Source organism: Mustela lutreola, chromosome 4 (assembly GCF_030435805.1).
Source record: "Mustela lutreola isolate mMusLut2 chromosome 4, mMusLut2.pri, whole genome shotgun sequence".
NCBI classification, from domain to species: domain Eukaryota; kingdom Metazoa; phylum Chordata; class Mammalia; order Carnivora; family Mustelidae; genus Mustela; species Mustela lutreola.
The window spans coordinates 97,149,872-97,176,515 of record NC_081293.1 but is presented as its reverse complement, the minus strand read 5'-3'; the positions used below and the strand labels follow the sequence as shown (position 1 = coordinate 97,176,515).

Below are 26,644 nucleotides of genomic sequence, written 5' to 3'. Positions count from 1 at the left end.
ACAAGAACATCTGCTAATTTTTAAAATGTGAAAATGTTCTGACTTGTGTTTTTCCAGTGATTTGTATTTAAACTAATTTCAATTCCAAAACCAGAATTCTCTCAATATAGTATAAGCCTGTTATAATTACCCTAAGGAAAATAAAATTTAACCTATTACCAACGTGCCCACTAGCCTGCTTCATTAAATGCCTATCATTACAGCATATTTTTCAGTGGTGTGTAAGGGGGACTCAAACAAATATATTCCAGGTGCAAACTCTATGTTACTCAATAGACTGAACCAGATTCTTTTTTTTCCACTCTTAACCTTGGGACAGTTCCGATTAGATTTCTACTTCATTTTTCTACTTGCAGTTGAAAAGTGGGTGCAAGCACGTAGAAACCAAAACTCACAGAGGCTTTGACGATACGGTGGGCCCAAGCCACTCTGCTCCCAAATACAAAGAGAATGTTTCCTTCTGTACTTGTAACCAGCACCCACTACTCCACTCACAGCCTGTACTTCCTTGGGCAAGTAGAAAACTCCTTCAGCCTCATATCCTTCTCTCTGAAATGGGGTTACTAATTCCCATCTCAGGAAGTTTCAGGGAGCATGAATGAGACAGCACAAAGATGTAAAGGACTTAGCATAGGGCCAGGACCCCTAGACATGATCCCTTACACAGCACTTACTGAGGGCCAGGCAGTGTTCTGGGTACTTGATATACATTACTTCCTTTAAGCTTTACCAGCCCCGTGGGCTTAGGTACCTATTATCATCCTCCTTTAACAGATGACAAGCCATCTGTAAACCACTGTTACCTATTATCATCCTCCTTTAACAGATGACAAGCCATCTGTAAACCACTGTTCTGATTCTTTTGCAAGACAACAGGACCAGATAAATGGGACAAGCACTAACCACTCCAAAGGGTTTGTCAAGAAAAATAAATCCTAAAGACCTAAGGAATTCATCGCATGGAACAAATTAACTTCTCTCTTATCAAACTAGAAAGTAACATCCCCAGGAGAATTGTGAATGATAGCAGTTCAAACAGTTCCCTGCATTCTGTTGTTCAGTTGAAAAACTCCAATGAGGGGCTCTTGGGTGGCTCAGTTGGTTAAGGGGCTGCCTTTGCCTCAGGTCATAATCCCAGGGTCCTGGGATCGAGCCCCCACCTCGGGTTCCCTGCTCAGTGGGGAGTCTGCTTCTCCTTCTCCCACCCCCTCTGCTTGTGTTCCCTCTCTTGCAGTCTCTCTGTCAAATAAATAAATAAAATCTTTATAAATAAATAAATAAATAAATAAATGGATAAAAAATTAAAAAATAAAAAATTATTTTAAGAAAACAACTCCAATGGAAAAAAGTACATATGCCCTCAAACCTACCCAATTATTCTCTGTGCCTCAGCTTAACCCACAGCCATGTCCTATTTACCCAAGTTATGGAGCTCTGATTCTCTGTGGTGAAGAAATCAGACCAGACAGATAGGTTGGGAACATTTGCTTTCTTTCTTTTTTTTTAAATTAACATATAATGTATTATTAGCCCCAAGGGTACAGGTCTGTGAATCACCAGGTTTACACACTTCACAGCACTCATCATAGCACATACCCTCCCCAGTGTCCATAACCCAAGGGAACATTTGTTTTCGAGGGATGTGATATAAAAATCCATAGTTGGGTATAGGCTGAGATAACTCATTGAGATTTTTTTTTAAATTTCTTTTCAGTGTAACAGTATTCATTGTTTTTGCACCACACCCAGTGCTCCATGCAATATATGCCCTTCCCAATACCCACCACCTGGTACCCCAACCTCCCACCCCCCACCCCTTCAAAACCCTCAGGTTGTATTTCAGAGTCCATAGTCTCTCATGGTTCACCTCCCCTTCCATTTTCCCTCAACTCCCTTCTCCTCTCCATGTCCCCATGTCCTCCATGTTATTTGTTATGCTCCACAAATAAGTGAAACCATATGATAATTGGCTCTCTGCTTGACTTATTTCACTCAGCATAATCTCTTCCACTCCCATCCATATTGATACAAAAGTTGGGTATTCATCCTTTCTGATGGAGGCATAATACTCCATAGTGTATATGGACCATATACATTCCTTATCCATTCGTCTGCTGAAGGGCATCTTGGTTCTTTCCACAATTTGGCGACTGTGGACATTGCTGCTATAAACATTGGGGTATAAATGGCCCTGCTTTTCACTATATCTGTATCTTTGGGGCAAATATCCAGCAGTGAAATTGAGGGACATAGGGAAGCTCTATTTTTAATTTCTTGAAGAATCTCCACACTGTTCTCCAAAGAGGCTGCACCAACTTGCATTCCCACCAACAGTGTAAGAGGGTTCTCTTTTCTCCACATCCTCTCCAACACACGTTGTTTCCTGTCTTGCTAATTTTGGCCATTCTAACTGGTATAAGGTGGTATCTCAATGTGGTTTTCATTTTAATCTCCCTAATGGCTAGTGATGATGAACATTTTTTCATGTGTCTGATAGCCATTTGTATGTCTTCATTGGAGAAGTATCTGTTCATATCTTCTGCCCATTTTTTGATATGATTATCAGTTTTCTGTGTGACTGGTGGCATCACGTTACCTGATTTCAAGCTTTATTACAAAGCTGTGATCACCAAGACAGCATGGTACTGGCATAAAACAGATACATAGACCAGTGGAACAGATTAGAGAGTCCAGATACGGACCCTCAACTCTATGGTCAAATAATCTTCAACAAAGCAGGAAAAAATATACAGTGGGAAATAGACAACAATTGGTGCTGGGAAAATTGGACAGCTATATATAGAAGAATGAAACTCGACCATTCTCTTATACCGTACACAAAGATAAACTCAAAATGGATAAAAGACCTCAACGTGAGACAGGAATCCATCAGAATCCTAGAGGAGAACATAGGCAGTAATCTCTTCGATATCAGCCACAGCAACTTCTTTCAAGATATGTCTCCAAAGGCAACAAGGAAACAAAATGAACTTTTGGAATTTCATCAAGATCAAAAGCTTATGCACAGCAAAGGAAACAGTCAACAAAACAAAGAGGCAACCCACGGAATGGGAGAAGATATTTGCAAATGACAGTACAGACAAAAGGTTGATATCCAGGATCTATAAAGAACTCACTGAGATTTTAACTAGCTTTTTGGTTTTACTATTGTTGAATGATGCAAAAGACTGAAACAACATTTGGTAGTTTGCATTTTTGATTGCCTTCTTACGCTCCACTTCTACCTTCTAAGAATGGATAACCAGACCTTCTGCACTCCTTTGCCACAGTGTGGGCTGCAGGGCTGAGGCAGAAGTTGCCTAAAGAGAACGTTCTTTCTTTGCCAGAATTTTCCAAAAGCCTTGTGCTATAGAAACAGCAACAATAAAAGCTAATGCATTCTGTGTGAGAGTCACAGATAAAGGTGGGGACAAGCGTGGCACAAGCAGCAAGAGGAATTAAGAAGATTGTCCCAAGCTTGATAAAGGGCTGGAGGTCTGTGGGATCTTCAGTAAAAGGATCTCAGGTCTCCCCCTTTCAGAGTTCCAGGAAAGAGGTTGGGTGTCCATAAGAAACACTAGCAAGGTGGCCACACAGGAGCACCTGAGACCCCTGGGTCCCCCACATACTGGGCGATGCAGTAGCTACATCGCCATCAGATCCCAAAGGATTGGCTGGTGAGGTGAAAGTCACACATTAGGGGGCTCCACTAATGGACTCTGGAAAGGTAGGGGAGGCTTTTGTTGGTGTTCTTGTTGTTGCTGTTGTCATCGTCAAAAAGAGTGAGAGTTTGGGATGCCAAAAACACCCTACAGTGCACAGGACAGTTCGACACCACAAAAACTTTTCCACCCAAAATGCCAGTAACACTGAGTTGAGAGAAACTGGTGGACAATGGGTATCAAACTGGAAACTAATTTGGACTAATAGACCAAGGATCACCCTTGAACACTGTTCTGTGCAACAGCCCCAGGAACCAGACGCCAGAACTTTGTGAGTGAGAGAAGGAGTGCCCTTATGACTGAAACGGAATTCCCTTCAAGCTAGTGGGATGGGAGTTCAGAGTTGGATTTAGGTTTATTTAAAAGAAATAATGTACTATATGTTAGCTAATTGAACACAATTTTTAAAAATTAAAATTAAAGGGGTGTCTGGTGGCTCAGTTGGTTGGACATCTGCCTTTGGCTCAGCTCGTGATCCTGTGGTCCTGGGTTCGAGTCACATATCAGGCTCCCTGCTCCCTGTTAAGCAGGGAGCCTGCTTCTTCTCCCTCTGCACCTCCCCCCTGTTCATGTTCTCTCTCTAGTCCTCAAATAAATAAAACTTTAAAAAATAAAATAATTAAATAATTAAATAAAATTTAAATAAAGAAATAAATAGCATGGCATTTCTTACAAACACTGGAGCTTACTAAGAAGACTGATATGCCCTACAGCTATTTCATTTTTAAGAGAATAGTATCAAGGCCTTTCTGAAAGCATGATCATCTCCAATCCTATCTTCCGAATGCTCTTTTTTACTCTATTTTGTACTGCAACAGTTCTGAAAATGGCTTTCTAGATTGCATCTATGTCTAAATGCAGTGAAGAAAGAATCAAACCATGTTCCCGTCCCTAAGAGAAAACCCCATATTTCTTTATTCTGAATTTCTTGTGAAAATGGCAGCAGTCGTTATATTTTTAACGTTTTATTTTTAAGCTATTTTATTTATAATCAATAAAATCTGGTTAAGCATCTGTATATGCATCCATCCCACCTAACAATTGCTACATGTCATAAGAAGATTGGCAAGAAAGGACTCGGGCAATACTTTATAAAGTGATACAAATTATTAGTTTCATGAGAAATGTCCACACATCACCTTAAAAGCTGTAAACAGCCACGTGCATTAAAAAAAAAAAAGATCAGAAAGAGACATGAAGCATTTTCAACTTTGTAGAAAAATAAATTTGAGTAAAGAAATAGAAAACTCTTGATGTAGCATCTTCTCTAAAAGTGAAAAAAGATACTATATGGTAGAATTAATATTTAGACCTTTACTAAAAACTTCGATGGGTCAACACATCCCTTTTGTGTTTGGGAGAAGCAGCACAAGTTCAGGTTGCTTGCCCAAGGACAGTAATCAGTGAACGTGGGGTCTATATACTACATGTAGGTTAAGGTGCTGGTTGGATTCCATTCTCTTACAAGCACTGTATCTTTGTAAAAAAAGATGTCGCTCATTGAACATTTAGTATGCTTCAGATATTCATCTCACTAAAGTCTGACTAAGAGGTGGATCTAATTTTCCCCCATTTACAGCTGGAGAAACTGAGGGCAGTGACATTAAGTAGCTTACAGAAGGTCACCCAGCAAGTAAGTACTGACTGAAATCCAACCAGAACAGTGGGACTCCAAGGCCATGCAACCAGCTATGAGTCCTCCTTCTCTCTTTACCCCTCATGCAGTGAGGAAATTTCATGCATTTCAGAAGTAATATGGATTTTTTTTTCCTAGTGGCCATTAATGACTCTGGCACTGACAACTCAAATATGAGCTAATTGGACTATTTTCAATTTCCTTAAAATGTAACGATCATTGAAGAGAGCCCTGGCTTTATCTCCCATACTTCCCAGTACCCCTCCTCTATCATTAACACTGATCACACTGTATTTTTAATTATTTGGTTTCACATGCCAGACATAAGACCCTTGAGGATACTCAACACCTGATCACAGTGCCTGGCACATAGTAATCTCTCAGTAAACCTTTGGTGAACGAACACCTGAGGGAGCCAGGGCAGCCTTGTAAGCTAAAGGACGCATGGCATAGCCATAACACCTGGCTCAGTAAGACTCCACTGTCAACTGCTGGATCATGATTGACTTGGAGTGACGCAGTGGTCCAAAGAGATGAACGACTGAAACTCCACCTAACTACATAGCCCTTGAAAACTCTCCACAGGAGAACTCATGCCTAGGTTAGGTCTATCTCCCTAACCTAGGCATGAAACTCTCATACCTGGTTTTCTCCACATTGCCTACAGCACACTTAACTCCTATTCTTAAATTGTATGGATTCATCTTTTTATCGCCAGCACCCGCTTAGAGCAACTACGCATTCAATCTTTCTTTATCTTCTACCCAGTACCCTTAGCATTGACCTACAGTTATGATTTATTTATGCCCCTTTTTAATAATGGCTCTCCTTTACCTTAGTATTTATCCACAATCAAGTTTCATGTTCCAAATTTATTTCCCACTATCTTTCCCTTGACCAATTTTAGTATCACCTAACGAGAACTAACGGCTGATGTCCTGATGACCTTCTTCTTTGCTCACGCAGTTCATTTTGCATCAAATGCCCTTCATTTTCATGCTTGAGCCCAGCTCAATTATCATTCTCTCCAGGAAGACTTCACAGACTCATCCCAAATGGATGTAATTCTTTCCTCATCTCAATTCCCATATTTTATCTGTATTTTTCTGTTGACATGTATAATTTTACTCTATAAATTCAGATATTGTTTTATATTCCCTACTAGATGATAAGCTCCCTAAAGGCAAATGCCACCTATTATTCGCTTCCGTATCTTTCACAGCAAGTAGCACAGACTCTTCCACACAGTGGTGCTTTCTAAGTTGAGTAAATAAATGAATGAACAAGAAGTTAAGTGCATCTTTGTTCTGTTATTCGTAGGTCTTGAACCTGGCTTACTAGAAAAGACATTGATCATAATTTAATTTTTCTCAGAAGTAGCTATGAATCTTAGGCAAGTCACTTAACCTCCATGGGTTCTAGCTTTCTTGTATGAAAAAGAACATGAACTAGAGCTGCTCTCTCAGGCCAAAATGAACATGTCAATAATATATATATATATATATATATATATATATATAAATATATATATATGTGTGTATGTCTATGTACACATATATATGAGATAAAATATAATTTATATATAAAATAAAATATTTTTATAAAATATATATTTATATATATAAAATAAAATACATATATATAAATTATTTTTTACATACATATATGTAAAAAAATAATTCCAAGCAGAGGAAATATGACTCTCCTTACCCTTTGCCTAGTAATTCTCAGTGTTTTTTTCAGAGCTCAACTCATTATCACTTCCACAGAGAAATTTCCCTGATGACCATGACTACATCAAATCCCCCAACATAATGCTCTCACAGAGTTATAAATCTCCATTCTGCAGGACTTAAGATACTGATGACTTCTACTCATTTCTGTATTATTTAATTAAAGCCTATCCCCACGTATCCCCTCTATATTCAATAAAATGAATAAATGAGTTTAATCTATCTTGGAATATGAGATATTACAAAGATAAAGTATTTTTTTTTTCAGTAGTTGCCTTTGTAACTTATATAACCATGTATGTTTCAGCACTTAAATGATTTTCAAAGATATGGACAAAAGCTAGGTGATCACAACTTCAAAGAGTTAATGTAATTTTCAAACTATCCAATTTGTCATTTCATCAAAGGTTATATATTCAAAGAATATGGTCTCAGACATTTCTAAGCATGAAACCTAAATTAAGTTCTCTTGTTTTATTTCAGCTTTTTGCTATTTTCATCTGTATTTTTCTCTACTTAAAATAAATGTATCTATAAAACAACTCATTACATGTGTTTTCTTGGATCATTAGGTAAAAATATCAATTTAGAGATTCTATGTATGATATAGAAAGCAAACCCCTTATTATAAGCAGAGAAAAAAACAAAAATGTTTCTTTGTAAACAGCCACAATTTAATATTTGATTTTTAAATCAAAACATAAAAATTAATCATATTAGTTAAGTGAGATATCAATGAAGTCATTGACGTAAATCGTGTAATTCATAAATGCTACCTTTTATGTGAATAATAAGGAAAGACTACAACTTGTCTTAAGAATACAGCTAATCAAAGCAGTAGGAAATAAACTTTGAAATACTCAACTTTATATGAACATTTGAAACTTATTGGCTTCTTTATCTCATGAATATATCTGAATTAACACAAATATAGTAGACTCAATAAGCTGTAACACTTTATTCCTCAATACATTCCCATAAGCCATTTTGTTGGCACTATAATTGTGAGTTAAATGTATGATCTTAGACACAAAGCCAAAGCTTTGTATCTTCTTTCACATGCTTCTTTCTAAACACTTGGGGAATATTCTTTTCCATAAAATGGAGAACCTGACTGAAACTGGTAACCCATGAACTCTTCCTATCCAATAAAGTGGATCGGCTGTGCCAAATCCTTGAGAGTGAGGTTCTCTCAAAGGACAACTCAAGATGAGCTAAGCTCACTTCCTTCCACCTTAAAATAGCTCTTCACTTTTTAAATTATAAATATATGAAGAGTATAAGCATGCAAAGAGTAAACCTACAACCAATAAAATTCTATTCCTGACAACATAATTCTGAGAGTCACTAGATTATGTAAGATCCTGAAAAACATATTCAGTCTATCAGAAAAGCCACATGCCCATAAAACTCTTAAAACAGGCTGCCCAGGGACATATGAAAATAAATATATGACAGGGCAGTGCTTATATTTAAAATATCTTAGGTGTTTTTAGAAAAATAATACCACCATGATTAAATAAGAGTCCATGTCTTAATTATCGGACTCAAGAAATTTCTAGAGTTATACAGACTCCTCCTTTGAAGGTAGGAGCTACATTTACTCCAGGTATATATAATCAGCTGCACTTGTATGATGTATTGCATGTTTAAGTTCAGTTCATCATCTCTTCTAAAATAACTGTCCAGGGGCACCTGGGTGTCTCAGTCAGTTAAGCGTCTGACTCTTGGTTTCAGCTCAGGTCATGATCACTGGGTCCAGGGATCAAACTCTGCATCAGGCTCTATGCTCAGAGGGAGTCTGCTTCTCTTTCTCTCCCTCTTGCCTCTGCCCTTCCCCTCTAATGTGTGCTCTTTCTCTCTCTCTCTAAAATGAGTAAATAAATCTTTAAAAATAAAATAATTGCTTATTTTTAAAAATGTATTATTAAAGATAAATTTAAACACAAATGATTAGCATTAAAAAAAAAAAAAGACCATTCATTGTTTTCTTCCTTAACCAAAACCATTTTTCCAGATGTTATATCGTTATCTGGTTCGGTGGAATTTTTGTGTGTCTGCTTGTGATTTCTTAATAATTAGGATATCTGGTACAGTGAGAGAGACAGGGGAATGACATATTATGGACTTGCCAATATAATCCTTAATGTATTAAGTTTCATTACATCCACACCAGAACAACACCACTGGGTCTAGGGAGTCTCCTGAGACAATGAAATAACCTCATCACACCGATTTAGAAATTACTGAATTTTATCATTTTTTCTGAACAACAAATCAATAAATTTAGGGGTTTCTTTGGAGAGCGGGTTGTTTGTTTTGTTTTACAAAAGCAAAACTGGTAATGCTTTGTAGATTTTTTTTTAAGGAACTGGAGTTTAAAAGAACATAAAATTGTGAAGATGACATATTCACATTTCGATATTCTAACCATGTGAACAAAAGAAAACATTCTATAAGACTTGGGCAAATAAATCTAAATAATACAACTGCCTTATAATCTTCTTGCACAAAAATACCATTTAAATATTATCAAAAGTTTCTCATTACTCCTTATTATTAGTACTACTACTAGTAGTATTTTTATTTCTATTATTTATGTATTATATACCCAGACACATTCAGGATCATACAAACCTGCAGCATAAAACTATTATAGGATGGAGGTGACTCTTGAAGAATCTAATAACTTGTATTTAAAGAGCTAAAACAAAATGGATTCTATGTCTTATTTTTCTTGACATGTCCCACTAGACTCCTCCTACTGAGAAGAAATATTAGTACATCCTGCATGGAGATGGCACAAACAAGGTGTGACTGCAGTAAGCAACGGGCCTTATTAACGAACTACAACCAGAAAGAAAGGCCTACACACTTACTTTTTTAAAACCAAAATTTTCATTTGACAGACATTTACTATTTATTTTAAAATAAATAATTCTGAATAATCTCAAATAATCCGTGCAAAGAAGAAACTGAATCACTAAACCTCTACCCCCATAACCTAACAAAATAGAGACAAAAAGGAAAAAAAAGAACAAAAATGTGTGAGCAGCAGTCAAACGGAGGACACCACAAGTTTTGATAAGGGCCGTCAGAGACAAGAGATTGAAGATTTAGGATATCAACATTCAGCTCCTTTCAAGAAGCACTGCATAGTATTAGAAATCCTAGCAGCAGCAATCAGACAACAAAGAGAAATAAAAGGTATCCAAATTGGCAATGAAGAAGTCAAACTCTCTCTATTGGCAGATGACATGATCCTTTATATGGAAAACCCAAAAGACTCCACACCCAAAATACTAGAACTCATACAGCAATTCAGCAACGTGGCAGGATACAAAGTCAATGTGCAGAAATCAATGGCTTTCTTATACACTGACAATGAAAATACAGAAAGGGAAATTAGAGAATCGATTCCATTTACTATAGCACCAAGAACCATAAGATACCTGGGAATAAACCTAACCAAAGAGGTAAAGGATCTGTACTGGAGGAACTACAGAACACTCATGAAAGAAACTGAAGAAGACACAAAAAGATGGAAGACCATTCCATGCTCTTGGATTGGAAGAATAAACATTGTTAAAATGTCTATACTGCCTAGAGCAATCTATACTTTTAATGCCATTCCGATCAAAATTCCACCGGTATTCTTCAAAGAGCTGGAGCAAATAATCAAAAAATTTGTATGGAATCAGAAGAGGCCCCGAATTGCTAAGGAAATATTGAAAAAGAAAAATAAAGCTGGGGGCATCACGTTACCTGATTTCAAGCTTTATTACAAAGCTGTGATCACCAAGACAGCATGGTACTGGCATAAAAACAGACATATAGACCAGTGGAACAGAGTAGAGAGCCCAGATATGGACCCTCAACTCTATGGTCAATTAATCTTCGACAAACCTGAAAAAATATACAGTGGAAAAAAGACAGTCTCTTCAATAAATGGTGCTGGGAAAACTGGACAGCTATATGTAGAAGAATGAAACTTGACCATTCTCTTACACCGTACACAAAGATAAACTCAAAAGGGATAAAAGACCTCAACGTGAGACAGGAATCCATCAGAATCCTAGAGGAGAACATAGGCTGTAATCTCTTCAATATCAGCCACAGCAACTTCTTTCAAGATATGTCTCCAAAGGCAAAGGAAACAAAAGCGAAAATAAACTTTTGGGACTTCATCAAAATCAAAAGCTTTTGCACAGCAAAGGAAACAGTCAAAAAAACAAAGAAACAACCCACGGAATGGGAGAAGATATTTGCAAATGACAGTACAGACAAAAGGTTGATATATCCAGGATCTATAATGAACTCCTCAAACTCAACACACACGAAACAGGCAAACATATCAAAAAATGGGAAGAAGATATGAACAGACACTTCTCCAATCAAGACATACAAATGGCTATCAGACACATGAAAAAATGTTCATCATCACTAGCCCTCAGGGAGATTCAAATTAAAACCACATTGAGATATCACCTTACACCAATTAGAATGGCCAAAATTAACAAAACAGGAAACAACATGTGTTGGAGAGGATGTGGAGAAAGGGGAACCCTCTTCCACTGTTGGTGGGAATGCAAGTTGGTGCAGCCTCTTTGGAGAACATTGTGGAAATTCCTCAAGAAATTAAAAATAGAACTTCCCTATGACCCTGCCATTGCACTCCTGGGTGTTTACCCCAAAGATACAGATGTCGTGAAAAGAAGGGCCATCTGTACCCCAATGTTTATAGCAGCAATGGCCATGGTTGCCAAACTAGGAAAAGAATCAAGATGCCCTTCAACGGACGAATGGATAAGGAAGATGTGGTCCATATACACTATGGAGTATTATGCCTCCATCAGAAAGGATGAATACCCAACTTTTATATCAACATGGACGGGACTGGAAGAGATTATGCTGAGTGAAATAAGTTAAGCAGAGAAAGTCAATTATCATATGGTTTCACTTATTTGTGGAGCATAACAAATATCATGGAGGACAAGGGGTTTTAGAGAGGAGAAGGGAGTTGGGGTAAATTGGAAGGGGAGGTGAATCATGAGAGACTATGGACTCTGAAAAACAATTTGAGGGGTTTGAAGTGGCGAGGGAGTGGGAGGTTGGGGTACCAGGTGGTGGGTATGATAGAGGGCATGGATTGCATGGAGCACTGGGTATGGTGAAAAAATAATGAATTCTGTTTTCCTGAAAATAAATAAATTAATTTTTAAAAAATAAAATAAAATGAGAGAACATTTAAAAAAGAAGAAGAAGAAGAAGAAGAAGAAGAAGAAGAAGCAGAAGCAGCACTGCAGAGATGAGAGAAACTGAATCCAGAAAATTCCGAAAATTCTAACTGGTATCTCTCAATAAGAAGTGAAGTAGAATCTTGGGGATGAGATACAACCCAAAAGAAAAGGCCAGTAGGATTGTGGGGGGACGGGGCAGGGTTGGGGGAAAAGCCAGTAATGCCTCTCCAACACAACGCATCTTGTCCCTCCAGAGGTAAACCATAAAATACAACTCAAAGGACGCGCCGTTTGGCTATTCCCTGTTTAGGAGGCAGGTTACACACTCTTCATTACCTCAATAAAGAAACAGAAACTGGTATTTACATAAAGGAAAGAGAAAGAAATAAGAAATCATGCAAAAACAATAGTGAAGTCATGAGGCAAAACTACTGTGAAGTTCTTTCCCCTCCATCCTTTAAACACGCTTCACCCAAGGGGCGCCTGGTGGCTCAGTCTGTTAAGTGTCTGACTCTTGATTTCGGCTCAGGCATGATCCCAGGGTCCTGGGATCGCCACATCTGGCTCCTTGCTCAGCGAAAAGCCTGCTTGAGGATTCTCTCTCTTCCTGTCCCTCTGCCACTCCTCTTGGCTTGTGTACTCACACTTTCTCTCTCTCTCAAAAAAATGAATAAATAAAAACTTAAAGAAACAAAACAAACAGGGGCCCCTGGGTGGCTCAGTCATTAAGCATTTATTTGCCTTCAGCTCAGGTCATGATCCCAGGGTCCTGGGATCCAGCCCCACCATCAGGATTCCCGCTCAGCAAGGAGCCTGCTTCATCCTCTCCCACTCCCCCTACTTGTGTTCCCTCTCTCGCTGTCTCCCTCTGTCAAATAAATAAATAAATAATCTTTAAAAACACACACACACACACACACACACACACTTGAGGCATCTAGGTGGCTCAGTGGGTTAAGCCTCTGCCTTCGGCTCAGGTCATGGTCTCAGGGTCCTGGGATTGAGCCCCGCATCGGGCTCTCTGCTCAGCAGGAGGCCTGCTTCCCTTCCTCTCTCTCTCTGCCTGCCTCTCTGCCTACTTGTGATCTCCGTCTCTCTCTCTCTGTCAAATAAATAATAATAAATAATAAATCTTTTTAAAATTTTAAAAAATAACAAAAAAATACACTTTATTCAAAAACCACATGTTGAAGTCACATTAAAATACATAAATAAATAAAGGAAGGAAGGAAGGAAAGAAGGAACACTAAAGACCCCCCAAATCCTCTCCTCCACTAACAATAAAATCATTGGCAAAAATGGTCGATAACAACCTTTTCAAGACTCTGAAAAAAAAATTTTTTTAGGACTCTGAATATTAACCGAAGGCTTACAGCAATCCAGAGAGCATTTATTTCAGAAAAACACCTAAATCACAGTAAGAACAGTTAGCTTTATGGCATTTTAACTTGACCTATTCCCATCCCACAGCTCCCAGGTACACAGGAGCCTTGAAAATCAATAGTCTGCAATCACAGTGAAAACCAGGAGTCTCGCAGCCACTAGAGGTTACAGAATGGGGTTAGAACTTCCAAAGTCTCATTACCAGATAATTGTCAGTATTTGACCTACCTGGAAGACCCCATTTTGAACACTTTTTTATTAACTTTTTTAAAATTTTAATTTCAATATAGTTAACATACAGTGCTGTATTAGTTTCAGGTGGACAAGACAGTGATTCAAGAACTGCATACATCATGCAGTGCTCATCATGACAAGCACACCGTTTAAGGAAGTCTTCTTTTCACCTGACTCTGACTTGGAGTTCCCTGTGTGAACAGCCTTGTCTCCGGAGGCATTTGTTAGATGTTTAAGCATCACTGCAGTGGTTAACAATTGGGACAAACAAAAGATTAAGCAAAAAGCCTATCAAGGGAAATCTGGGGAATGAAAGAAATGTCCATAAGGAGCTTTGAAAAACATCAAAATATTCCTGGAAATCTAAAAGGTCCATTGACAGGTATGGGGCTGTTCACTTTACCAGGGCTGTGCACATGCTCAGAAAAGAGCTGAGAAGACCCTTGTTCTCAGCTGTGACTGACCTTGAAGCTCTGGGCAAGCAGGAAGTGGAGCAGAAGGCAGAGTTGTCAACTGCCTGGCTGAGTGTGAAAGATCTACGTCCCAGCACACGTGGGGAGACCCTCGGCAGAAACTGGGAATCTTATTGGTTCCAGGCATTTATGCAAATCTCTGTCCAATCATTAACTGATCACCCTGCTAACAGAGGTCACATACAATGAAGAATACAGACTTTACAGATTTAGCTCAGAAAAATCATTAGGCTAACAGCAACAGCAAACCCTGAAGAGAGAGAAGAATCTGATTTCCAGACTTGCCACATAATATTTTTTTCAAGTCCTCAGACTATTCTTTATTTACATTTTAACATGAAAACTTTCCTATATGGAGAAGAGTTTGAAGAAAGTATATGATTCCCAGATACCCACTACCTAGAATCTACAATTAACATTACACTGCATTTTTATCACATACCCATCCCTCTATCGACCCATCAATACATCTCTTTTTCTCTTCATTCTTTTACAGTACACTTCAAAGTAGGTTGCAGATCATCAGTATCTGTCCCCCCATTTTAGCAGATGTATAATTATTTAGAGTTAACACTTTTTTAAATTTTTCTTTTCCTTAGGTAAAATTTCTATACAAAGAAATGCACAAAATTTAAGTATACAGAAACTTGTGAAACCTAAATCCCTCTCAAGATACAGAACAAGACTCACCCCCCAAAAGGTCCCTCATACTCTTCTCAGTAAATCTCTCACCCTTTCCTAGCCCCACAGAAGCAATCACTGCTCTGATTTTTCTACCCAGATTATCTTTACCTTTTCCAGACTCAACCATATAAATTGACTCAAACAATATGTACTCCCTTATGTAAGGCTCCTCTTACTCAATACAAGGATTTTTAGAACAATCCATACTATTTTTTAAAATATATTTAACATTAATTTACTACTTAATGAAAACAACTATCAAGATGAGACAGATAGATGTTCACTACGATAAACAAGGGGATTAGGTAGTATTCCAAACGAAGACTAAATTCTAGGACTAAGATGATGTGGCACCTTTTTTCCTCTGTGAATTTGCTTTCAAAGAATTAGCTGATACTTTCCCAATAAAGAGAGATGGAATGTCCATTTTATTTAGCACATCAATGTCATTGGATCCAATGCTAATGAGGTCATTAGAGTCAACATTATGAACTATGGCTGCTTTGTATCCTGTTCTCTATGAATTTAAAACCTTTACATCAAAATTACAATCAAGTCTTCTAATCAACACAATGAAAGCACCAGATGAATTGTCTTTCAGTGGTGGAGCCATTATAGGTTCACAGGCATTTTCTAGTTTTGAGTTAATCAAAAAACCTTTTAAACCTTCAGCTGGGAGTCTATAACAAAATCTTGCTGAGAGGTCATCAAATGTCTGAGATGCATTTTCAAAATTATATGCTAAAATGTCTGTTTCTACAGGTTGTAGGTGTAAGAATGCAAAGAGATGGATAGTCAAGATGGTATAGACTTGTATGGCTATATGCACATCACTGTGAAGAACAGCATCTCGCTATAAAATCACTAGACTAGCTGATGGGGTAAGGATGAAATGCTATCTCCTCTGCACAGTGTCTTGGCTGAGATCCACATGGATGAGACCAAGACCCACCAATGCCTTAAATACAGTTCCAGTCACATTGTTAGAGATGCAAGCAGCTAGAAGGTTGAAAGCAATCACCCAGTCACCAACCTGGGAGCCATGCTGACATAAGCACTCTGGGCCTGACATGAATCATCCCCAAGACTCAGCAAAAGTCAAACCTGCCACATAATACTATATTAAATGTGTAACTTTTAACAACAACAAAAATGTGAAATATGCAAAGAAACAAAATTTATGGCCATTAACATGGAAAAAAAGCAGTCTGTTCCTGAAGAAGGCCAACCATTGGACTTACTGGACAGACTTGATTAGTTTCCTATGACTGCCATAACAAGTTATCATGAATTTGGTAGGTTTAACCAGCGTAAATTTATTCTCATATGGTTTTGGGGATCAGAAACCTGAAATGGAGGTGCAGGCATCACCACATTCCATCCAGAGTCTCTAGGGAAGATTTTTTTCCTTGTCTCTTCCACCTTCTGATGATTGCCAGCACTCCTTGGCTTGAGGCTCTATCACTCCAATACCTGCCTCCATCTTCACATTACTTTCTCCTATTTTGTGTATCTCAAAATTCCCTCTCCCTATCTCTTATAAGGATGCATGCAATTACATTTACAGCCAACTCAGGTAATCCAAGATAATCTTCCACCTCTCAAAATCTGTAACTTAATCACATATCTTTCCATAAATTACTCTTCTGCCATGAAAGCCAGGCTTCAAAGTTTAGGACATGAATATATCATCAAAGACAACATTCAGCCTACCACAAAAATTTTAAACCAGCTATTTAAGATATCTTCAAGGAATGAAAGGAAACCATGTCTTCTGAACTAAAGTATGAAAGCAATGTCTTACCAAATAATACCAATAAAGAAACTGAAATTATAAAAAGAACAAAATAGAAATTTCAATGTTTTAATGGAATACTATGCAGCCATCAAAAATAAAATCTTCCCATTTGCAAAGATGTAGATGGAAGTAGAGAGTATTATGCTAAATGAAATAAGTCAATCAGAGAAAGACAACTTTCATATGATCTCTCTGATATGAGGAATTTAAGAGGCAGGGTAGTGAGTCGTCTGGGGTAGGGAAGGAAAAAATGAAACAAGATGGGATCCGGGGGGCACCTGGGTGGCTCAGTGGGTTAAGCCTCTGCCTTCGGCTCAGGTCATGATCCCAGGGTCCTGAGATCGAGCCCCACTTCGGGCTCTCTGCTCTGCGGGGAGCCTGCTTCCTCCTCTCTCTCTGCCTGCCTCTCTGCCTACTTGTGATCTCTGTAAGATAAATAAAGAAAAAATCTTTAAAAAAAAAAAAAAAAAAGATGGGATCCGGAGGGAGACAAACCGTAAGAGACTCCTAATCTCAGGAAACAAACTGAGGGATGTAGGGGGATGTGGGGGAGGCTGAGTTATGGACATTGAGGAGGGTGCTACAGTGAGTGCTCTGAATTGTGTGAAACTGATGATTCACAGAACTGTACCCCTGAAGCAAACAATACATTACATGTTAATTTTAAAAATAATAAAATAAAATAAAAAAAGAAATTTTGAAGTTGAAAAGTACAATGATATAAATTAAAAATGCACTTAGTAGTGCTCAATAGCAAATCTGAACTGACAGCAGAAAGCAAAGTTGAAGATAGGTCAATTCAGATTACCCAGTTTGAGTAGCAGAAAGAGAAAAAAAATTTTAAAAAATTAAAAACACTCAGAGATCTGTGGAACGTAATCAAGTGTACCAATAGGACACAATGGGAATCCAAAAGGAAAAAGGAGGGGGAAAAGAGAGAGAAAGAGGAGATGAAGAAGAGAAAAAAGAGAGAGAGAGAGAGAGAAAGAAAAAAAAAAAAAAAAACAAATTTAAGGAATTAGTAGCCAAAACATCATATCTTTGATGAAAATATTAAAAAAAAAAAAACTATACATCCAAGAAGCTCTATGAACCCCAAGTTGGATAAATCAAGAGTTCCACATGTAGACATATCATAATCAAACAATCAAAAGATAAAGATAAAGAAAGAATCTTGAAAGAAGCGAAAGAAGAGACTGATCACATAGAAGTGAGTCTAAACAGAATTAACAGTTGACTTTTCATAAGAAACCATGGGGGCCAGAAGATAGTGGGATAACTTATTTATAGTGCTAAAAGAAAGTAAAATGTCAACGAAGAATTCTGTATTGGGCAAAACTACACTTCAAATATTAAGGACAAATTAAGATTTTTTTTTTAAGATTTTATTTATTTATTTGACAGACAGAGATCACAAGTAGGCAGAGAGGTGGGCAGAGAGAGAGAGGAGGGAGCAGGCTCCCTGCAGAGCAGACAGCCCGATGTTGGGCTTGATCCCAGAAACCCGGGACCATGACCCGAGCCGAAGGCAGAGGCTTTAACCCACTGAGCCACCCAGGTACCCTGGACAAATTAATAATTTTAAAATGGTCCTCTCAATTGATGCATAAAAAGCATTTGTCAAGATTCAGCATCCGTTCCTGATTAGTACAATCCCAAGTATAGGGATAGAGGGAACATTCCTCAACTTCATAAAATCTATCTATGAAAAACCCACAGTGAATATCATCCTCAATGGGGAAAAGCTGACAGCCTTCCCTTTGAGATCAGGAACAAAGATGTCCATTCCCGCCACTGTTGTTCATCATAGTGCTAGAAGTCCTAACAACAGCAACGACAACAAAAAGAAATAAAAGGTATTCAAATTGGCAAAGAAGCAGTCAAACTCTCTCTCTTCACAGATGACATGATACTTTCTATGGAAAACCCAAAAGACTCCACCCACAAACTACTAGAATTCATACAGCAATTCAGTAATGTGGCAGGATACAAAATCAATGTATAGAAATCAGTTCCTTACTTATACACTAACAATGAAAATATAGAAAGGGAAATTAGAGAACTGATTCCATTTACTATAGCACCAAGAACCATAAGATAGCTGGGAATAACCTAACCAAAGAGGTAAAGGATCTGTACTCGAAGAACTACAGAACACTCATGAAAGAAATTGAAGAAGACACAAAAAGATGGAAGAGAATTCCATGCTCATGGATTGGAAGAATAAACATTGTTAAAATGTCTATACTGCTTAGAGCCGTCTATACTTTCAATGCCATTCCAATCAAAATTCCACCAGCATTTTTCAAAGAACTGCAGCAAACAATCCTAAAGTTTGTATGGAACCAGAAGAGACCCTAAATTGCTAAGGAAATGTTGAAAAAGAAAAACAAAACTGGGGGCACCACATTGCCAGACTTCAAGCTTTACAGCAAAGCTGTGATCACCAAGACAGCATGGTACTGACACAAAAACAGATACGTAGACCAGTGGAACAGAGTAGAGAGCCCAGATACGGACCCTCAACTCAGTGGTCAAATATCTTTGACAAAGTAGGAGACAATATACAGTGGAAAAAAAGACATTCTCTTCAGTAAATGGTGCTGGGAAAATTGGACAGCTATGTGTAGAAAATGAAACTCGACCATTCTCTTATACCATACACAAAGATAAACTCGAAATGGATAAAAGACCTCAACATGAGTCAGGAATCTATCAGAATCCTAGAGGAGAACATAGGCAATAACCTCTTCGACATTAGCCACAACAACTTTTATCAAGACATTTCTCCCAAGGCAAAGGAAACAAAAGTGAAAATGAACTTTTGGGACTTCATCAAGATCAAAAGCCTCTGCACAGCAAAGGAAACAGTCAACAAAACAAAGAGGCAAACCCATGGAATGGGAGAAGATATTCACAAATGACACTACAGACAAAGGGCTGATATCCAAGATCTATAAAGAACTCCTCAAACTCCACACACACAAAACAGATAATCATGTCAAAAAATGGGCAGAAGACATGAACAGACACCTCTCCAAAGAAAACATACAAATGGCTAACAGACACATGAAAAAAATATTCATCATCATTAGCCATCAGGGAGATTCAAATCAAAACCACATTGAGATACCACCTTACACCAGTTAGAATGGCCAAAATCAACAAGACAGGAAACAACAAGTGGAGAAAGGGGAACCCTCTTACACTGTTGGTGGTAATGCAAGTTGGTGCAGCCACTTTGGAGAACAGTGTGGAGATTCCTCAAGAAATTAAAAATAGAGCTACCCTATGACCCTGCAATTACACTACTGGGTATTTACCCCCAAGATACAGATGTAGTGAAAAGAAGGGCCATCTGTACCCCAATGTTCATAGCAGAAATAGCCACAGTTGCCAAACTGTGGAAAGAACCAAGATGCCCTTCAATGGACGAAGGGATAAAGAAGATATGGTCCATATATACAATTGACTATTACGCCTCCATCAGAAAGGATGAATACCCAACTTTTGTATCAACATGGACAGGACTGGCTGAGTGAAATAAGCCAAACAGAGAGAGTCAATTATCATGTGTTTTCACTTACATGTGGTGCATAAGGAATAACACGGTAGACATTGGGAGATGGAGAAGAGAAGTGAGCTGGGGGAAATTGGAGGGGAAGACAAACCATGAGAGACTGTGGACTCTGAGAAACAAACTGAGGATTTTGGTGGGGATGGGGGTGAGTCTGGTGGCAGGTACTGTGCAGGGCACATATTGCATGGGAGCACTGGGTGTGGTGCATAAACAATGAATTTTGGAATACTGAAAAAAATAAATTAAAATTTGAAAAAATAAAGACAAAAAATGAGAAAATTCACTGGAAGAAAACCTGCCCTACAGAAAATACTAAAGAGTCCTTCAAACTGAAATGACAGGACATTGGAGAGTAACTCGGAATCATATAAAGAAATAAAGAACACGAGTAAGTCAACTATATAAGCAAATATAAAAAACAGCATAAATGTATCTTCATTTGTAACTCTTCTTTTCTCCTCCTGGTTTAAAAGATATCTGCATGAAGTAACAATTACAAGTCCATGTTGATGGATATACAATTATAAAGATAAAATTTGTACAAAAATCACAGCAAAAAGGAATAGGGAGAAAATAGAGCTACAGAAACCAAGTTTTATATAATACTGAAATGAAGTGGCTATAAATATATAAACTAGATTTTTTAAAGGTTTTATTTATCTACTTGAGAGGGAATGTGCATGCAAGCTGGGGGAGGGACAATAGGGGAGGAACAAAAAGACTCTGCACTGAGCACAGAGACCTGCAGTGGGCTTGATCCCACAACCCTGAGACCATGACTTCAGTGGAAAACCAAGAGTCAGACACCTAACTGACTGAGCCACCCAGGAACCACCCTAACTAAATAAGATTTATAGGTTCACATGAAAAAATATCCAGAAAATTGCAAATGGCAGAACCATACTTCTATTATAATCAAAATGGTTTAGGTAACAAGTAGATAACTAGTTCACTATCTAATAAGGTAAATAAAACCAATGACAGATATATACACATAAAATTTCTAGAAAAATATTTAAGAATGTATGAATAGTGATTTACTGAAAATGGAATTGGGGGAAGAAAAAGTTTTACTCTCTCTTTATAGCCTTTTCAGTCATTTAAGTTTTTTATACTCAAAATTTATTCATTATATAATTTTTAAAGAATTAATCAATATTCTACATCAGTAGTATGAAACTTCCATCAGATATATATATATATATATATATAAGATCCCCTGTTGGTATTACACATTAAATTCCTGTTACAATACACACCAGAAAAGCATCTTACACACCCTCCACCTGACATGGGAATCTATTGTATATTTTCCTACCAATATCCATCATATGTTTTTTCTTCAACTGTATTCCAACTATCTATTCATTTGCAAATACTTATTTGAGGATCCAGTCTGTTGTGGAACTAGATTCTAAATTCGGAATCCCTATCCTTACAAAATTTACATTCTATGAAGATACTGCAGGGTACATTGCTATGAGGGTATGTTATTACAAATATGTAAGTAGACAAAATAATTATAAATTGATTAATGCTGTGGTGAAAATTAACAACAGATAAAGAAGAGAATAAAGGTGGAAGGAATTTTCTAGATATGTCTAGGACAGGAAATTACTTTTTAGATGGGTGAGAGACAATCTCTCAAAGGAGAGATAGTTGTGCTGATAGGTAAAGAATTTCAAGGATAAAAACAAATCAGCTCCATCTTCTCCATTGGAGAAGAACATTACATTCAGGAAATAAAGCATGTGCAAAGTCCCTGAGGTGGAAAAGAAGTCCATGATTTCAAAATCCAGATACAGATATAAATACAGATATAGATATATATGTCATTTTTCATAATCTTATTTCCCCTCCAAAGACTCAAAAGTCCATTGGAAGAAAAGAAGCAATGCCCTCCACAAAGTACCCAATCAAAGGGGCTTGCCTTAATTAGGTATCCCAGGAGACAATCTTATACATGCGCGCAAAACAAAAACAAAAAACACCAACCTGATTGCACCTTTCTACTCTTCCTCTGACCCTTAAAAAACTTATCAATAAAACAACATTTTTCCAGTGTCACTTAAAAGTGTACTAGTAACATCAGCCAATGTTCAGAGCAACACTCAGGACCTTACCTCACTTAGCATGACTCCTTTTGCAAGTTCAGAAGACAGCTTTGTCACCCTTTCTCCATTAGTGCTGTCCCAAGAAATAGGACCCACCTCAATTAAGCTTGAAATTTCAGGACCTCCTTTCCAAGAACTCAGCCTCATAGACCACAATATAATTCTTACTCACTTGGACGTGGACCATTCATCCAAACTAGATTTCACGGAAGAGGCAGGACAGTTGGGGATGTAGAGGGAAAAACAACATTGATAATATGGTCCTTAACAACTTCCTACTGAAGTTCCCGGGATAAAAACCTCTGCTCAGGCCACATGAATTGTACTGTGTCTTCACCTTCATCTTTTCTTCCATGTTCTTGTTCATGTGACTCACTCCACTCAGGACTGTGCATTCAAAGAACATCAGAGTCTGAGCAGATATTAGAAGTGAGTGCAATTCGATGGGAGAGTAGTGGAGACTGAGACAACCAGGAAATGCTTGGGTAGAAACGTAAGGCATTCAAATCCAGACTTTAAAAAAAGAAAACACCAAACTAGTCATATCAAACTCATCTGCAGGCTAAATCCACTTAATGGAACATTCATGCAGTGTGTGACATCCCTAGTTCCACACATCTACATTTTGCCTTTTCTTTAAGGCTTTCAGGTCTTGTCTTTCCCCTAACATTGTGCGCTGACCCCCTGAACTAACACTTTGCCTCTATCTCCACTTGATGGAAAGAAACGTAAAGAATATGGAGCCAGAAGACTTGAGTTAAACTCACTTGCTCACCTGTAATTGAAGGCAGTATCTCTGACTCTCAGTTTCCTCATTTTAAGATAAGATAACAACACCTACATCAGGTGGTCACTGTGAAGGCTGAATCAGAAAATACAAGCAAAAATCACTATATAAATATTAATTCAAACTGTAATTGTTGATCTTCCTCATCCTCGACTTAGAAATAGCTTTTTCTCAGGGCTAAATTGATTAATATCTCACTTTCCTGAGTCTTTTCCTGTATAAACTTGCCCAGGAAAGTACCCAGCACATTTGATCAGTGTTTTGGCTTATGGTCTGATCTGTACAGTAGCAGTGTACCTCTCTAACACAGTGCAGTGTAACTCAGAGGCTTCAAGTCTTACTTCACAGCATAACATAATTTTTTTTTAATTTACCAGTACATTTTTGTATTTGACCAGATACAAAAGGGAGCCTAGGTATATATGCCAATAAACAGCAGACATAAAAAGAAAAATTTAATATAGCTATTTTGTACCTACCTATGTGAACTCTTTATGATAATGAATTCAATTTGCATATACTTTTTATCTACAGAATATTTGAAACATCCTCACAGATTTCCATTACTGCTGTCATTGACTCATTCCTATTAAAACCAGTTATCTTGTCAAAACGCCTGAAAATACTTTCCAAAAGTGATTTGCCACAAACAGGATGAGTCAATCATAGGTAAATCACTTGTCTATCTCCACTGTGACTTACAAAAATGAATTTGCATTCAACTTCCAACATCAAGGACAATCAGAAATACACACATATAGACAGACTGACATCCACGGACACTCAGTATCTTCCTGATTTAAATATGAGGACTTCTTTGTATTTTATTCCTTCTTCAAGAATACATATTCATCCAATGAACAATTCTCACATTAGCAATTAATATCTTCAGATTGTGAGGGTATTATTAACTTAAAAGCTATTTTAAAATCTTATAATGCTGTTCCGGGATAAAATCTATAAACTTTAGGGTTACCTTTCACTGGTCTAAATTTGGTATAAACCCTACTCTATCATAGTGAAATGGAAAACCACAGAATAAATACCTGTTATTTCCAGAATCATTTAACTTCTCCATACAAAGTAAAAGGAGACAAAAATGGGATTTTCTAACTTCAAATCACATCATCTAGGAATTCATACTATCACAGTTTTATTCCTTTTGTGTTTCACTGATAGTATTTTCAACTATGAATTCTCTGAAACTGTTTAGTAATAATTACTGCTAAGACATACAATTAAACCACAGGATATAATTTTTACGTATAGTATAAATTTTTACTCTTAGAGTTGGCTTTTGCAAACTAATAATCCTCTATCTATATAAATTTGTGCTACAACTTATTTTTATGAAGAATCAATACAGATTTGAGATTATGAATTCCTAGAGGACAGCATACCTAGCTTACTTGCATTGAATCTTTTACAATTATTTGATTCATGATGTATCTGCTCCTTAGAGTCACGTTTATTGCTGTGTGTTATAACAAATAGTACCTTTTCTTGTAAATAAACATTCTTCCTGGAAAAGTCTTTTTTCTTAGAAAGCATTCCCTGTGATCTTTAATTTCATCTTTCAAAGTTTATATAGATGTTGGTTTAATGACCTGAATAATTTTACAGATTTTTTTCCATTGATATCAAAAATTAATTCTATTAAGAATGAAAATAACATTTGAACAGTGTTTCCCAGCTGAGAAAAATCTATATCCATCAGGAATATATATGTACCAGGAAAATCAGAAGAAGCAAAACTGTGAAAGATATCCCTATAAGAATGGTAAATAACATAGGAAAAGCTCAAAAGAAAAGTGTTTAAGATCAGCTAGGGCACATTTAAAAATAAAAAATAGATTCATGCATTTGGTGTGGAAATAAGAGAAAAATATAAAAAGAGTTACCCATTCAGTATGTTTCAACAGCCAGTTTTATTAATCAATTGCACAGTGCTTTGTGAACATTAATTAACTAAAGATGTAAGGTCTATGATCTTCAGTACATTTTGTAATGGCCTCAATCGGTCTTCAAAATGCCAGATGACTAATAAGAAGAAGCAGACACCTGACAGATGATGTTACAAAAACTGTCTGCATGTGAATCCATCAGCTCTTCAACTCTAATTCCATTGCTGGACTTAGAAGAAAACAGGAAGTGTCAGAAAAATAAAATTTGAAAACAAAACTTAAAAAAAAAAATCGTAAGCCAGTAAGACCATGTCAAAAACACACACACACAATCCTGGATCTCATTTGAAGCATATTACACAATCCTGATTTTTTTTTTTTTAAAAAACACATTGTACTCCTCAACCTATACTATTTTTAACACACACATATATACACCCCCAAGCAAATAATTATGTTTCCTGTTTATTTAAAAGAATTATAAAGAATTTCCTGTGAACATGATTTTTAAATTAGGGAGGAGAAAATCAAAAGATTCTTTTCTTCCCATACTTCAGGAAATGAAATGGAAGCTTTGTTAATAATCTTTCTGAATATCAGTACAATGCTGAATGTTACTCCGAGCAGTAATGATTATGGTACTAAGGAAACAATACCAAGTCTTTCACGACTGAAAATATCTTCTAAAAATATTAAGTTTAGTGAATCTCTGGTGCGTAGCTAAGATTTCTTAGTAATGTTTTTAAGCAATGTGTAATACTTTGTCAAGTTCTCAAACATACTCAGTTAGCAGGAGAAGAGAAAACAAAATATAATGAATTCATTATCTACATTTTTTATACTACTTTAGAAACTTGAAGTGCCTAAGAAATCATGCTTTGCCTTCCTGACTCTACACCTCCATTCCCGAAGGTTAATAACTGACTTTTTTTGTACAATAACCTTTCTTAGTCTTTCCTCACTGGCATCAGTGCCTACTATCTGTATGCTCACAAGCTGTAGGAGAAATCAAAATAACAAATCAAACAAAGCACTGAATGCAAAGCATAAAATAAGAGTTCCCGGCTCCGGCTCATCCTGCCCTGTATTTAACTTCGGGAGTCACGAAAAGTAACCAAGCAACATTACTAAGTACTTATATAGCAATAAACTGTTTTCAAGCAATTGAAAGAGAGAGAAAGAGAATACAAATTGAATAAGTCACAGCTGAGAACTTGGTCAAAATGGATTCTTCTTTTCTGGCATTTTTTACGAATGTTCGTAATGATGAAACAATTAGCATAAAAGAAACATTTATGGCCTTCTGAGTTGGGACTATCTAGCTCTATGCCACTTTACAAAAGTCTCTGGGTAAGT

At 37.1% G+C, this 26,644-nt stretch overlaps 1 protein-coding gene and 1 pseudogene across 15 annotated transcripts in view; both read right to left on the bottom strand.

The window, feature by feature from the left end:
• Positions 1 to 26,644, bottom strand: part of SUGCT (succinyl-CoA:glutarate-CoA transferase) — an 811,293-nt gene that overhangs the window by 536,599 nt on the left and 248,050 nt on the right. The window lies entirely within an intron of this gene.
• Positions 15,344 to 16,934, bottom strand: LOC131830025 (E3 ubiquitin-protein ligase RNF13-like; annotated as a pseudogene).